Consider the following 12742-nt stretch of genomic DNA (forward strand, 5'->3'; position numbering starts at 1 on the left):
ATACAGTTGATGCTATTTCAGAATCCGATCTTTTGCCTTGTTGGTTTGAAATTATCAGGCCCTGGATATTTGATTTATATTAACCAAATTCATGCAATACTGATTTGTAACATGGGACCCATTCACGATGATTTCCTTTTCTCAAATTGGACTTTGATCTTATCCTAGTATCTTATCTTAGTTTGTAATCTTCAGTAATTATGGTTTTTTTCCCTAAAAATGGAATCCCAAGTGGAAATTACACTTATAGGTTTACATATCTACGCATAGATGAATATAATAAAGGTCAGTGAGATTTAATGTCGGAAGGGAAAAATAACTGTCAAAATTTTTATAGTACTTCTATTTATATTTCAATGTCACAAGCTAAGTATTTATCTCAAGTTTAATTTATTATAGATTTTAGCATATGAGAGTACTACTGTGGGACATTCAAATGTTGATCTACTTATTTATAAATAGACATCTATAGTCAGGTACAACCTATGAAATCATTAACATGTTGAAATGTAAAATAGTATAATTTGTGTTTTTTTTTTTTTTTTCTAGTTAGGCTTTTCACTTAAATATGCTTTAAAGAAAAGATTGGGTTTAGGAGCACCTGAGTGGCTCAGTCGGTTAAGTGTCTGCCTTCGGCTCAGGTCATGATCTTGGGGTTCTGGGATCGAGCCTGGGAGTCTGCTTGTCCCACTCTCCCTTCCCTCTGCTCATGCTCTCTCTCTCTCTCTCTGTCTGTCTCAAATAAATAAAGTCTTAAAAACATTCTGTCAAAAAAAAAAGATGGGATTAGATGATTCCCTAATGCCTCTTGCATTGAAGCCTTGAAGATTGTAGTCTTCACTGACGTCAAGCTTGTGTGAGACCTATAGTCTATATGACTATATGGATAAGTAGCAATTTGTGTTACACAGTTTTGGCTGATTATATACTTGTGACCTTATTTTGTTTTATTTATTATTATTTTTAAAGATTTTATTTATTTATTAGAGAGAGAGCAAGAGGGCTCGCGCTTAAGCAGGGGGAGGGGCAAAGAGACAAGCGGAATCCCCGCTGAGCATGGAGCCTGTCTCAGGGCTCAATCCCAGGACCCCGAGATCATGACCTGAGCCAAACAAAGTTAGATGCTCAACCTACTGAGCCACCCAAGCGCCCCACTTGTGACCTTATTTTAAAGAGATATTTATATTTTATCACTGGCAGTAGAGCCTAGGGAAAAACCTGAATTTTTGCATATTCAAGTAATACCTGCCTTTCCTTTCTTTTCCTTACTTAGGAGCTAGTGCAGTTCTAATGAGCAGAGCAAGTGCCAGAGTAAAAAAAAAAAAGGGAGAGAGAGAGAGGGATCTAAAGTATTAGGATAACTAGGATGAGTTCACAATGCTAAAAAAAAAGATGCAGTGTAAACTAATACCTTACCTTTCATTTTATTCATATATGGCAATCATGTGGCATTTATGATTCACATAATGCATTCATCCATGTTCTGATTTCATCCTCACAACAATTTATGAAACAGGCAGCATTCTTTGCATTTCAGTATGAAAACCACCTTCAAGGTTATTGTGAGTTGACTAGGATCATGCAGCTAGGGTGCCAGGATTCAGACTCCGTTTTCAGACTTCAAGACCAGTTGTCTGTCTTTCTGTTGTTTCACAGGGTACATCTAAGCTGGATTTGCTTTAAAACTACACTGAGATACACAGTGTAGGTGAACTACATACGTGCTTGCATGAAATCTGAGCATCACATTTGTGAAATAGGCAACGTAGTTTTCCTTTACATCGGGCATACTGGGATAGAGTGGTTGAAGACAAAAGCAGGAAGCGGGCTGCTAGTCTTCTGTTGCCACCAGCTGACTGGGGACCTTGTGTACATTTCCTCAATTAGAAAGTGAAGGCAGTTGGCCATTAGGTTCTCCAGACTCCTTTCTAGTTCTAAAATTTTCTGATTCCAAATTTAATTATTACTCTTCCATTCAGAATTTTAAAAATTTTAAAAAATTACTTGCCTCACGTGATGAGCCCACGTTTTTGCATTAAGTCTCTCCTAACAGTCCATGCCAGGAATTGATAAACTTTGAATTTTGGGGAGTGTAGCAACAGAATCCCTTTGTGGTGACTCGGAGAAGATTTTTCGTATATCAAATTCTGTTCTGTAAGAAATAGTGTCACATGGTGAGAGCACTCATCGTGAATTTGAAGAGTGGAAAATGACAACAGAATGCCAGTTACACAAGAGTTCATTCAGCAAATGTAAATCGAGCAGCAGTATTAAGTACTTGGGTTGCCAAAACCTTGAGCTCCCAGCTTAGCAGGAAGGCAGACACACAAATATGAAATGTATGAAATTTGAGTGTAATTAGAAGGACCCTGGGACACCTGGGTGGCTCAGTTGGCTAAGCATCTGCCTTCAGCTCAGGTCAAGATCCCAGGGTCCGGGGATCAAGCCCCACATCAGACTCCCTGCTCAGTGGGGAGCCTGCTTCTTCCTCTCTGTCTGCCCCTCCCTGCTGTTTGTGCTCTCTCTCTCTCTCAAAATAAATTAATAAAATATTTTTTTTTAAAAAGAAGGACCCTGGGAAAGATGTGTACAGAGTGCCAAGAGAGTAAAAGAAACAGTGGCATCTGTGGAGTGGAAAACAGAAGAGATGCACCAGCCAAGACTTCACCTAGAAAGGGGTTTTACCAGAAAGGATCGTAGACCCATTTTAGGTAAAAGGAGGCATGTACTGAGGAGAAGAAGCATAAGGAGACGGCTGCAGAGAATTTCTGGTAGTTCTGTTTGTGTCATACGTTAGAGGAGGATGACATGCTGGAGAGGTAATCTTAGCAAGCTTGGGAAAGTCTTGTATGGACTTGAGACTATCCTAGGCATTAAGGAGACATTTTAAGAAAGTAAGGAAAAGTGGATCTCTTACAAAGATGGCAGAAGAGGCAATGTTAGACTCTGAAATTTCTGGTTTGCACGTTGTGGGGGAAGGTTATTCTAGGCAACAAGATAAGCGTGAGGAAAAAAACCGTGGAGACCCAAGATAGATAGCACAGGGGATCGTGCTATTCATCTGTAGGCCCTTCTGCGGCCCTTCCAGACCTCAGACTTTCCCAGTGTAATTGCTGTGGAAGCTCAGGAAGGGTTTCATACTATATCCCATAGAGTTGGGTTTTTTTTCCTCTGAGCAGTGAAGAACCACTGAAGCAGAGTAATAATGACAGCAGATTTGCTTCTGGAAGACTCTAATGGCAGCAAAATAGAAGCTAGATGAGAGGGCTCAGAATCTTGACAGAGACCCTCACAATATTCCAACTGAGGGCCGTGGGAGCGTATGTTAAGCCAAGAGCAGAAGGGTAGTAGATAGAGAAGGGGATGGAGCTGAGAGAGACTGAGTTCCAGTAATGACGACAATAGCATTAGCTGAGATTTACTGAGTATACCAGATGTCTGGTGTAAGTTCTTGATAGTTTACTAACTCATTTAATCCTCACAACAGCCCTATGAAGTAGGCACTAGTACTATTATTACCTGCATTTTACAGATGAAGCACAGAGACATTAAATAACTTGATGGGTTACACAGCCAGTAAGTGCCAGTTTGGGAATGTGAGCTAAGGCTCTCTGTGTCTAGAGTCCACACTGAGTAAGTACATTCTGTTGCCTCTGAATCAATAAGCATCTCTAAGATGTGGGGAGGAGTTAGATGTAGGTGACGAGGGGAGAAGAGTCATTGATGATGGATGCTTGGTTGACAAAGAGGGTAGAGATACCACTTACAGAGATAGGAGGAGGAGGGAGATGCTTTTGGAGGAATTATAATAATTTGGGGATAATACTGAGTTTCCAGGTTCTTGTGGGGTGTTCAGCTGGTGATATGCAGAAGGCAATTGGATATACCACTAACCCTTAAACAGTGTGGGGCTTAGGGGTACCAATCCCCTGTGCAGTCAAAACACCTCATATAGCATTTGACTCCTCAAAAAATTAACTACTGATAACCCACTATTGACTGGAAGCCTTACCAGTAACATAAATAGTTGACTAACACATACTTTGTATGTGTATTATTTACTGTATTTTTATAATAAAGTAACCTAAAGAAAAGCAAATGTTATTAAGAAAATCCTAAGGACAATACATTCACAGTTCTGTAAGAAATCCCCATACATGTGGACCTGCACAGTTCAAACCCATGTTGTTCCATGGTCAACATCTGGACTTGGAGTTCAGGATGGGTCTGTGCTTGACGGTGATGTGTAACTCTAAGTACAGTTGGTATCAGGACAAACTAGTCATATTTGCCCCCTCTCTGAAGGACTGGGTAGAACTTTATGCCCTTTCTCTGCATGCAGCACACATACTGGGGAGGGAACTCTTGCGTCAGCATGAGTGAGAAGAGTCTGAGGAGCCCCAGGGCTGCCAGAGTTTCTGTAATGAAGACAGCTCCACAGCACATAACATGCATGTTTATGAAAGCAGGATGATTAAAAAGTAGCAGCTCTCTTGCATCCAGCCTTGGATTCCATCTTTACAATTAAAATAGAAATGTTCTTTACAAGCCTTTTTTCAAGAGTGTGTGGCTTCCTGGTGGTCCTTTGAATGGATGAGCAAGTTGGTGGGTTTAACCCCAGCCAGGGTGACGGGATCAGGAACGTGGAATCCAAAGAGCAGAGGAATCTGCAGGAGCCAGTGCCCACTGGTAGTAGGATGCATCATCCCAGGAGGCAGAGATGCCCAGGAGTTTAAATGGAAGTACATGTTTCCTCTCATGTCAGTGACAAGCAAAGAAGAACTCCCTCTTTTCTTTTCCCCTCCAATCTAAGGTTTAAAAATACGATCAAAAGAACATAGCAAAGAAGTATGGAGACCTAAGCATTGTATATAGAGTAATAATTTTGAAATGATCTAAAGCTTTGACAGTTATATTCAGTTAACTTTAAAAAACCTAGTGAAATCTTTGGAAATGACTTAAAATTCTCTTAAGTATGGACTAATACGTTTTTGCTACATTCATTTTTCATTGAAATTTATCTGATTCTAAGATTCTACTTACCTCGAGTCTAAGTGAACTATATTCCTTCGGCCTCCTTGAGATGTTAAAAATAAAGCAGAATCACACTCTCATTTGGCCCTTCCACTCACCTTGGTCAAGGTAACAACTGTTTTCATATCCTAATATCTCGAAGTATAAGTTGATTTTGATTGCTTTTAGCCATAAAATCACTTTGGAAGTTACTGTTTAAACACAAAGTCTACCCATGATACTCTTGACTCAAATTCTGTATCTGCTCTCAACTGGAGTAAGTAGCTTCTTTTCTGTCTTACCTTCTGTGGTACACAGGATTCTGAGGTGGCCCCCTGATCTCCATGCCCTGGTGTTACACCAGATTATGTCATGTTATATGGCACTGGGCATTTTGCAGACGTATTTAAGGTCCCCAATCAGTTAACTTTAAGATAGATTACCCTTGGAGAACCCAACCTAATCAGACAAGCCCTTCAAAACTGAGAGTTTTCTCTGGACATTTATAGGAGCGAGGTCAGAGATACTCAGAGCCGGAGAGGGATTCAAGGTGAGACAAGTTTTCCATTGCTCAGAAAAAGAGGGGGCCACCAGGCAAGGACCTGTGTGCGCCCTTTAGGAACTGAGGTCAGTCTCCAGTCAATAGCCAGCAAGAAAAGGACTTCAGTTTTACAACTGCAGCTGAATTCTACCAACAACACGTGAGCTTCGATGAGGACCCCAAGCTCCAGATGAGAACCTGGACAGCCAACAGCTTGGTTTCAACCTGAACAGAGAACCCAGCCTTGCATGCCAGATTTCTGTGCTATTTTTAAGCTGCTAAGTTTGTGGTAATTTGTTACATAGCAAGAGAAAACTAATACACTGTCCCTTGCTCCATTTCTCTCTACTAATGCTGATCATTGGTCTTCAGATTTGGGCAGTGTTAGCATCTCTCAAGCTTGCAGGGGTATGTTTTCCATTTGTTGCCTTAATAGCCACTATTGCGTTGTACTAAGGAGACTCCCAATTTCTTTCCTCCTCTTCTAACACCTTGAGTCCAGGGGCACCTGGGTGGCACAGTTGGTTAAGCATCTGATTCTTGGTTTCAGCTCGGTCATGATCTCAGGGTTGTGGGAAACTCCCCCATCAGGCTCCACACTCAGTGGGGAGTCTACTTCTCTCCCTCTGCCTCCCCCGCCAACCCCTGCTCATGTGAGTGCACACTGTCTCTCACTCTCAAATAAATAAATAAATCTTAAATAAAATAAAACCCTGAGCCCAATCTTACTGGTTCTGTCTTACTATGATTCTCAGTATAGTTTTCATCCTGTGGGGGGAGGTAGGGAAGGCCTTAATCTCTCCACGTTTATACTGTTAAAGTGTCACGCTTAAAGTTCCCGTTCCTTTTCACTTTTGTGATTTAATTCTTGGTGATGTTATATCATACTGTAGCTGTTTCTCACGTTATCCATTGGACTGTGTCTGCTGTTCCCATTTCATGGTTTGAAAACAAGCAAAAGTATGTGGTTATCCCATAGCAGAGGTGGGATGGGGACTGAGAACAGACAGATGTATGAGATGTGCTGGTGGGTGTTCAGAGTACTCAGTGACAAGAAACAGTTGAGGGATCGTGGACATTGAAGTCCCGCTAGTGAAATCTGTAAGCATGCCAAGAAGAAAGTGTCTCAATATGACTGTCTCACTTCAGGGGAAAAGAACACATTCTGTATGCGTGATTGTTCTATTTTAGTCTCCTTGGTTTATTTAGACCCTCTACCTAGTAGTTCTCTTGGATCTAGAAAAAAGTATGTTGAAATGGAAGGAAATAGTCTCTCTTTTTATTAAGTAATGAAATAACATCCTGGACACTGAATGGTCCACTGAATAATTTGTGAAATGAGTTCCTTATTTCTTAGATCTTGAAGGGAAAAGGGGATGGCATAGCAAGCTTTTTATATTCGTTCTTAATGTATGCACATTATTCAGGTAAACTTCTTTAATTAGGTTTGCCCTTGTCTGAGAAAAATCTAGTATCTTTATAGATGCTTAAATCGATTCTAATTATCAGTCTATCTGGGCAAGCTTAGAATTCTTTGAGTTCATTTGGTCACATTTACATAGTGACTCACTATCAGACCCTGGTTGGGGACCCACATTTATTGAGTCAGGCTGTGGTATCCCTTATTTGTCAATGTCTGTGAAAACTTCTAAAATGTCATTTAAATTTAACCTAATTTAAACTTTGCAAATACAGAGCTTTTATCTATAATTGCTAATGTAATTTTGGTCCACTAAAATAGATTTTTTATTTTAAAAAGTATATATACACATAATACCCTTGAGAACTCTTGCGACTACATCTTGCCTCCGCTCAAGCCAGTTAATATTCCATGTCTCAGATTTTGCATTTAGGAGATGGCCCTGTATACAGAGGATTTGTGTCAAGGTGGTTTTCTTTGTTACATTTTGCCTTGGAAAATTGTATTAATAATTTATCTTTAAGCAGTATAGTTGGTTAGGGGATGTAAGTAACCACAGTACCAATTTAATTAATGATGTTTTCCGGTCAGTAGCTGTAAACTACTGGTGTTTGGGGTTTTGGGCTTTTTTAGATTTTTGGAAAGAACAGATGGTTTTTTATTTTGTTTTCCAGTTCTATTTCAAGAAGTTGCACCTTCCTTTTCACACATGCTTCGCATTTCCTTTAGGCCTACTATATCTCTATAGACCTGTCTATAAAATTTGGTGATCTGATTTTTCTTAAGTCTTTATTTCTAGTATTTTAGTATGATGTTCCTTCATATTGAAGTTTTTTATTGTATTTATTTTGAAGTTATAGAGGCAAAGTGTTGTCTGGCTGTTTTGCCTTCAGGGCAGCCTACCTGGAAAAATTAAAAACTCAGGTGTTATTTGGTGTTTGCATTTTTCTTGTTAACCCTCTTTTATGTGTACAGAGAATACTAAAACTCACTGTTTTTGTGTGTTGGTAATAGAAACGTGAGATTTTCAGCAATGGCGTTATGTGTGGGTCTTTGTTTCTTTTTTTCAAAATCTTGTTTGGTTTTGTTTTTAAGGCTATGCAGGATTTTTAGAAATCTGCTTAATATGAGAAAATTCTAAAAATTGTCAAATACGTTAATTCAAATATTTTTCTTAAGGATGTATCTTCTGGGTTGTGGCTTCGATGGCAGTGAATCATTTTTAAATTTTTTTTTTAAGATTTTATTTATTTATTTGTCAGAGAGATAGAGAGAGAGCACAAGCAGGGGGAGCGGCAGGCAGAGGGAGAAGCAGGCTCCCTGCTGAGCAAGGAGCCCAATGCGGGGCTGGGTCCCAGGACCCTGGGATCATGACCTGAGCCGAAAGCAGACCCTTAACCGACTGAGCCACCCAGGCATCCCGAATCATTTTTAAATGTGATTCTTTAGTATTTTATGTTTTTTTTATTTGTCACATAATAAAGTTCAAGGGGATCTAGATCGAATTTGAAACTAAAAATAACAATGAAAATCCCATAAGTTGACCTGTGGCTCAGTTTATCCTCTTGACGTAAAATTGTTGGCTTTAACATAACATTTACACCTGGTGAATATCACCCCTTTATTTTATTGAAGTAGAAGTGAAGCGTAAAGTGCAAATCATTGCACATTATATTTTCTTATTGGACAAAAAAACCTGTAGTATGTACCTGAGTCAGGCTAATAAGGGAGAGGACACTTATTGAAGAAGAGAATAAAACCGAAGTCCTATTTTTCATGAGCCTTTTATCTACAGGGTACTAATCCTGAGTTCTTTATATTTATTCTCATTCAATCATTTCAACTTACTTACAGTATTATTACTATCATTGTTAATGTGAGAACACCCCGGCTCAAAGATTAAGTAATTTGCTCGTGGTCATGTAGTTAATAAATACTAGAACCACGGTTACCTAAATCTGGCTCCAAACTATAGGTTATTTCTGAGATTTCACACTGCCTCCCACCTAACTTTTGGAGTCATTATATATTCATTTGAAGAAGTGGAAACAGAGAGCCTGGGGGCAGGAATGGGAGAGCCTAGAAATGTGTCTGGTGATTTGACCTTTGCCCTCTGTCAGGTAGCTTGATGTCTGGGAAGAGCCTGAAACAAGGCCTGCCTGCTCTCTGGTTCCCTCAGTCCTCCTGGTCTCTGAGGGCCTTATTTGGTGGGCATACCTCCTCCTCACACAGTGTGAGAAGTACATATCTCACACCAACCAAATGCATCATCTTGCGCACTGCCCAACACTGGGGGGCATACTGGAGGGCACGTTGGATGTGTCAGATTCATTGAGAGAGGAATGCCTATTACCATCCTTTATGGATGGCCAAAGAGTGATTTTCTTGTGTCAGCTTTCCGATGTAAATCTGAGTCCCCTTCCTCCACCTGCCAGAAATGTGATTCCATGGTATTTGCCAGGCACCGTGCTAGGCTTTGTATATTTTAAATGTTTGTAGAAATACCGATAGTACAATTGCTCACCTGTTTTTCCAAAAACCACTTGGCAAAGAATTCTTATCTTTTAAGTATTAGGTTCAGTTCACTATTTCAGAGCATAACATTTCAGATTTGACTTAAGTAGGCATACTTCTGTTTCATACAGCAGGGATCTATTATTATTCCTGGTCAGTCTGCTGACAAAGGAGTCTGTTGTCCAAGGGTTCATTTGAAAAGAGGTAATAATATATCCCTGATCTCTCTCTCTCTCATTTTAAACATCTTTCTCTTTTGTTCCATGCATTCCTTTTTGCTTAGATTTCACTGTGAAGTTCTTTGACGACATTACCACTTAGTACTGTGTCTAAATTAATCTCTAGTTCCTTTTCTTCTTGTTGGGATTTCACAGTAAACCATAAAATGTAAAAATACAACAATCCTTTCACATGCTTAGAACCCAAGACTACAGTCCTTGGGCCTTTGAATAGAATATTCATCTAAAGAGGGGATCTTAGGCAATGTAGATTTCTGGGTGTTTGTTTAGGGTAGGAAGAGATCAATAGGAGATACTGAAAAAATAGCCTTTTCTAAATACTCTTTCCTTGAAGTGTTTACGTGTTAACTAAGATCTGAGTGCTTGATTTATACTTAGATGTATTTGATGTGAATGCTCACCAATTTCTACCCAAGATTGTTCATTCATAAAGCATTTATTGTACACCTGGTCTATGCCCAGCAGTCCTCTGGAATGCAAACATGATCTAGTTGGGGAGACAAGAAGGTTCCTTAGTCGTTCCATGCATAGCATTCAGGTGAAGATAGATGCTATGGGGATTTATTTATTTTTTTAAAAAAAACAAACTCTGGCCAGTTTTATTAAAGAAAAATTTTGTGTGATTTACTTCTCACCAGTCTGTTCTGGCAGGCTTCTAATGATAACTGAATCACATGCTGTGCCCAATTCAGTATTATTGCCACTGTAGTGATCCCCATCAGTTTTGGCCAACATGGCGTAGTATTCTATTTCAGATGTCCTAAAGGCTGCGCAGTTGTTCGCGAGGATGACCAGTTGCACTTTGCCGCATCTGATCATTTTCACAGTCTGCTTGTATCCCAGCATGTACTTTCCACTGTTCATGACATGCTGGAGCCTAGAGTTGATCCACTCCAGCGACTTTTTCGTCGTCTCTGTGGCCACCACCATTTCCTGCCTTAGGTTCAGGATGGCGCCCACTGAGAGCAGCCGCCAAGATGGCCGGGAGCGAGAGAAGAAAGAGCTGCTATGGGGATTTAAGGACTTCCTTAGCATCTGTTTTATCTTTCTAAACTTTTGATACTTTTAGTTGGTAAGGGAACTGGAAACCACTTTTAGATTGGGCAACCTGCTATGACAGCACATATCTGTTTTAACTTAATCAGAATATTTTCCAAAAATAAAAATATCCCGGAGGCTTCAAAGGGAAGAAAACCTCCCTGATTGAGTTGGCATATTATTATAGATTCTGCTTCAAAGAATTAAGCTGCTTTCTTTTACATTCTTACACATTTTCAGAATACAGGCAGCTACTAAGCGTGGATACTAGAGTTGCTGTGCTGCCGGTTCATAGCCAAAGTGAGATACAAGAGGGAGGAATGGAGAGTTAGTTCCTGGATCTTTATTCTTAGTAATGGTCAAATGGATGCATAACGGGAAGGCTGTGGAGTGACTTCCTTTCTATGGTACCCTGCCCGTGGTACCGCTGAGGTACTTCCTGCTGACATTACTTCTCCTATTGATGGTAAATCCTAGGAAAGTTGTTTCGTCTGTATTCCTCATAACGTTTTTTGGCCATTAATCTAAATACATTGTTTTTCTGTCTGCATTAGGGATACTTGATATCACCCCATCTAGAGCCATGAGCCTGATTTGGTTTCATAAATAATTTAGAGCCAAAGCTCATCGTATATGTTAATTTAACCATACAAATGTGAGCTAACATATAACTCCTACCTGTAATTAGATACAAATGAAGAGTTCTGTTAAATGCGTGATAATATTTTTAGTGACTTTTTGAGGAATATTCTGGTCTTTATGAAGTAGACTTGGGTTGGTTATATAGCTACATTGTGGTACAATCACAGACTGTTTGGGAAGCTTGAAATAAATTACCAGAAGCATAATATTGAGGAATGCTAGTCCTCTAAATTTTGTGGCATTATTTTGAAGTAAAAAAAAAAAAAAAAAAATAGATACCAGACATTGCTCAGATTTTAAAACCAGGAGCCAGGCTTAGACAGTACTTCCTTACATAGGCACCTTTAATACTATTGGTTTTTTTAAAAAAATAAAAAATTCTTTTCCATTTTGAACCTAGTTCATATATTTTGATTGAATAATGCAGGCACCACAATTCTTACTTTATTCTAATATTCCTGTATCATGTTAGCCTTGAGTTTGGTTTGAAGTTACGGAGACCTAAAGGCAAAGATCACAGGTTGGCATGTTCCCCAAGATGGTAAAGACCAGGTTTCTTTTCAGTTGTTGCTATGTCTTGGACTCAGTTCTGGTCCTAAGTTCCCCTCAAAGTCCAAGATGGTCACTACCATTCCACCTCCAATAATCACATCCACATTCCATCTGTCAGGAAGAATAAAGATGGAAAAGAAGGGCACATCCTCTCCCAAACATACATCTTGGTTGCCACTTATGTTCAGTGTTGTGCTGGAGACTCTAGCGAGGGGCATTAAGGCAAGAAAAACAAAAAAAAATATGGCATCCAGACTGGAGAGGAAGAAGTAAACTATTTCTATTTGCAGATGACATGAACTTGTATATAGAAAATCCTAAGGAATCTACAAAAAACAAGCCAAAACTGTTAAACTGATGAACAAGTTCAGTAAAATTTCAGGTTATGAAAGATCAATATATAGAAAGCAGTTGTGCTTCTCTACACTAGCAATGAACACTCCAAAAATGAGATTTAAAAACAGTTCTATTTGTAATGCCATCAAAAGGAATAAAATGCTTCGGAATAAATTTAACAAAAGAAGTACAAGCCTTGCACACTGAAAACTACAAAACCTCATTGAAATAAAGATCTAAATAAATGCAAAGACATTCCATGTTCATGGATCAGAAGAGTTAATATTGTTAAGATGACAGTCCTCCCCAAATTGATATATAGGTTGATCACAGTCACTATCATTGAAATATCCTAGCTTGCTCTTTGTGGGGCAAAAATTGACAGGCTGATCCATAAAACTCATATGGAAATGCAGGAGACCCAGAAAAACCACAACAATCTTGAAG

The 12742-nt window shown here is 39.3% G+C and overlaps 1 protein-coding gene across 2 annotated transcripts in view; it reads left to right on the forward strand.

The window, feature by feature from the left end:
- GAREM1 (GRB2 associated regulator of MAPK1 subtype 1) overlaps positions 1-12742 on the forward strand; it is a 188049-nt gene that overhangs the window by 43761 nt on the left and 131546 nt on the right. The window lies entirely within an intron of this gene.

This window comes from Leptonychotes weddellii, chromosome 13, assembly GCF_054177405.1.
Source record: "Leptonychotes weddellii isolate Sample4059 chromosome 13, ASM5417740v2, whole genome shotgun sequence".
NCBI lineage: Eukaryota > Metazoa > Chordata > Mammalia > Carnivora > Phocidae > Leptonychotes > Leptonychotes weddellii.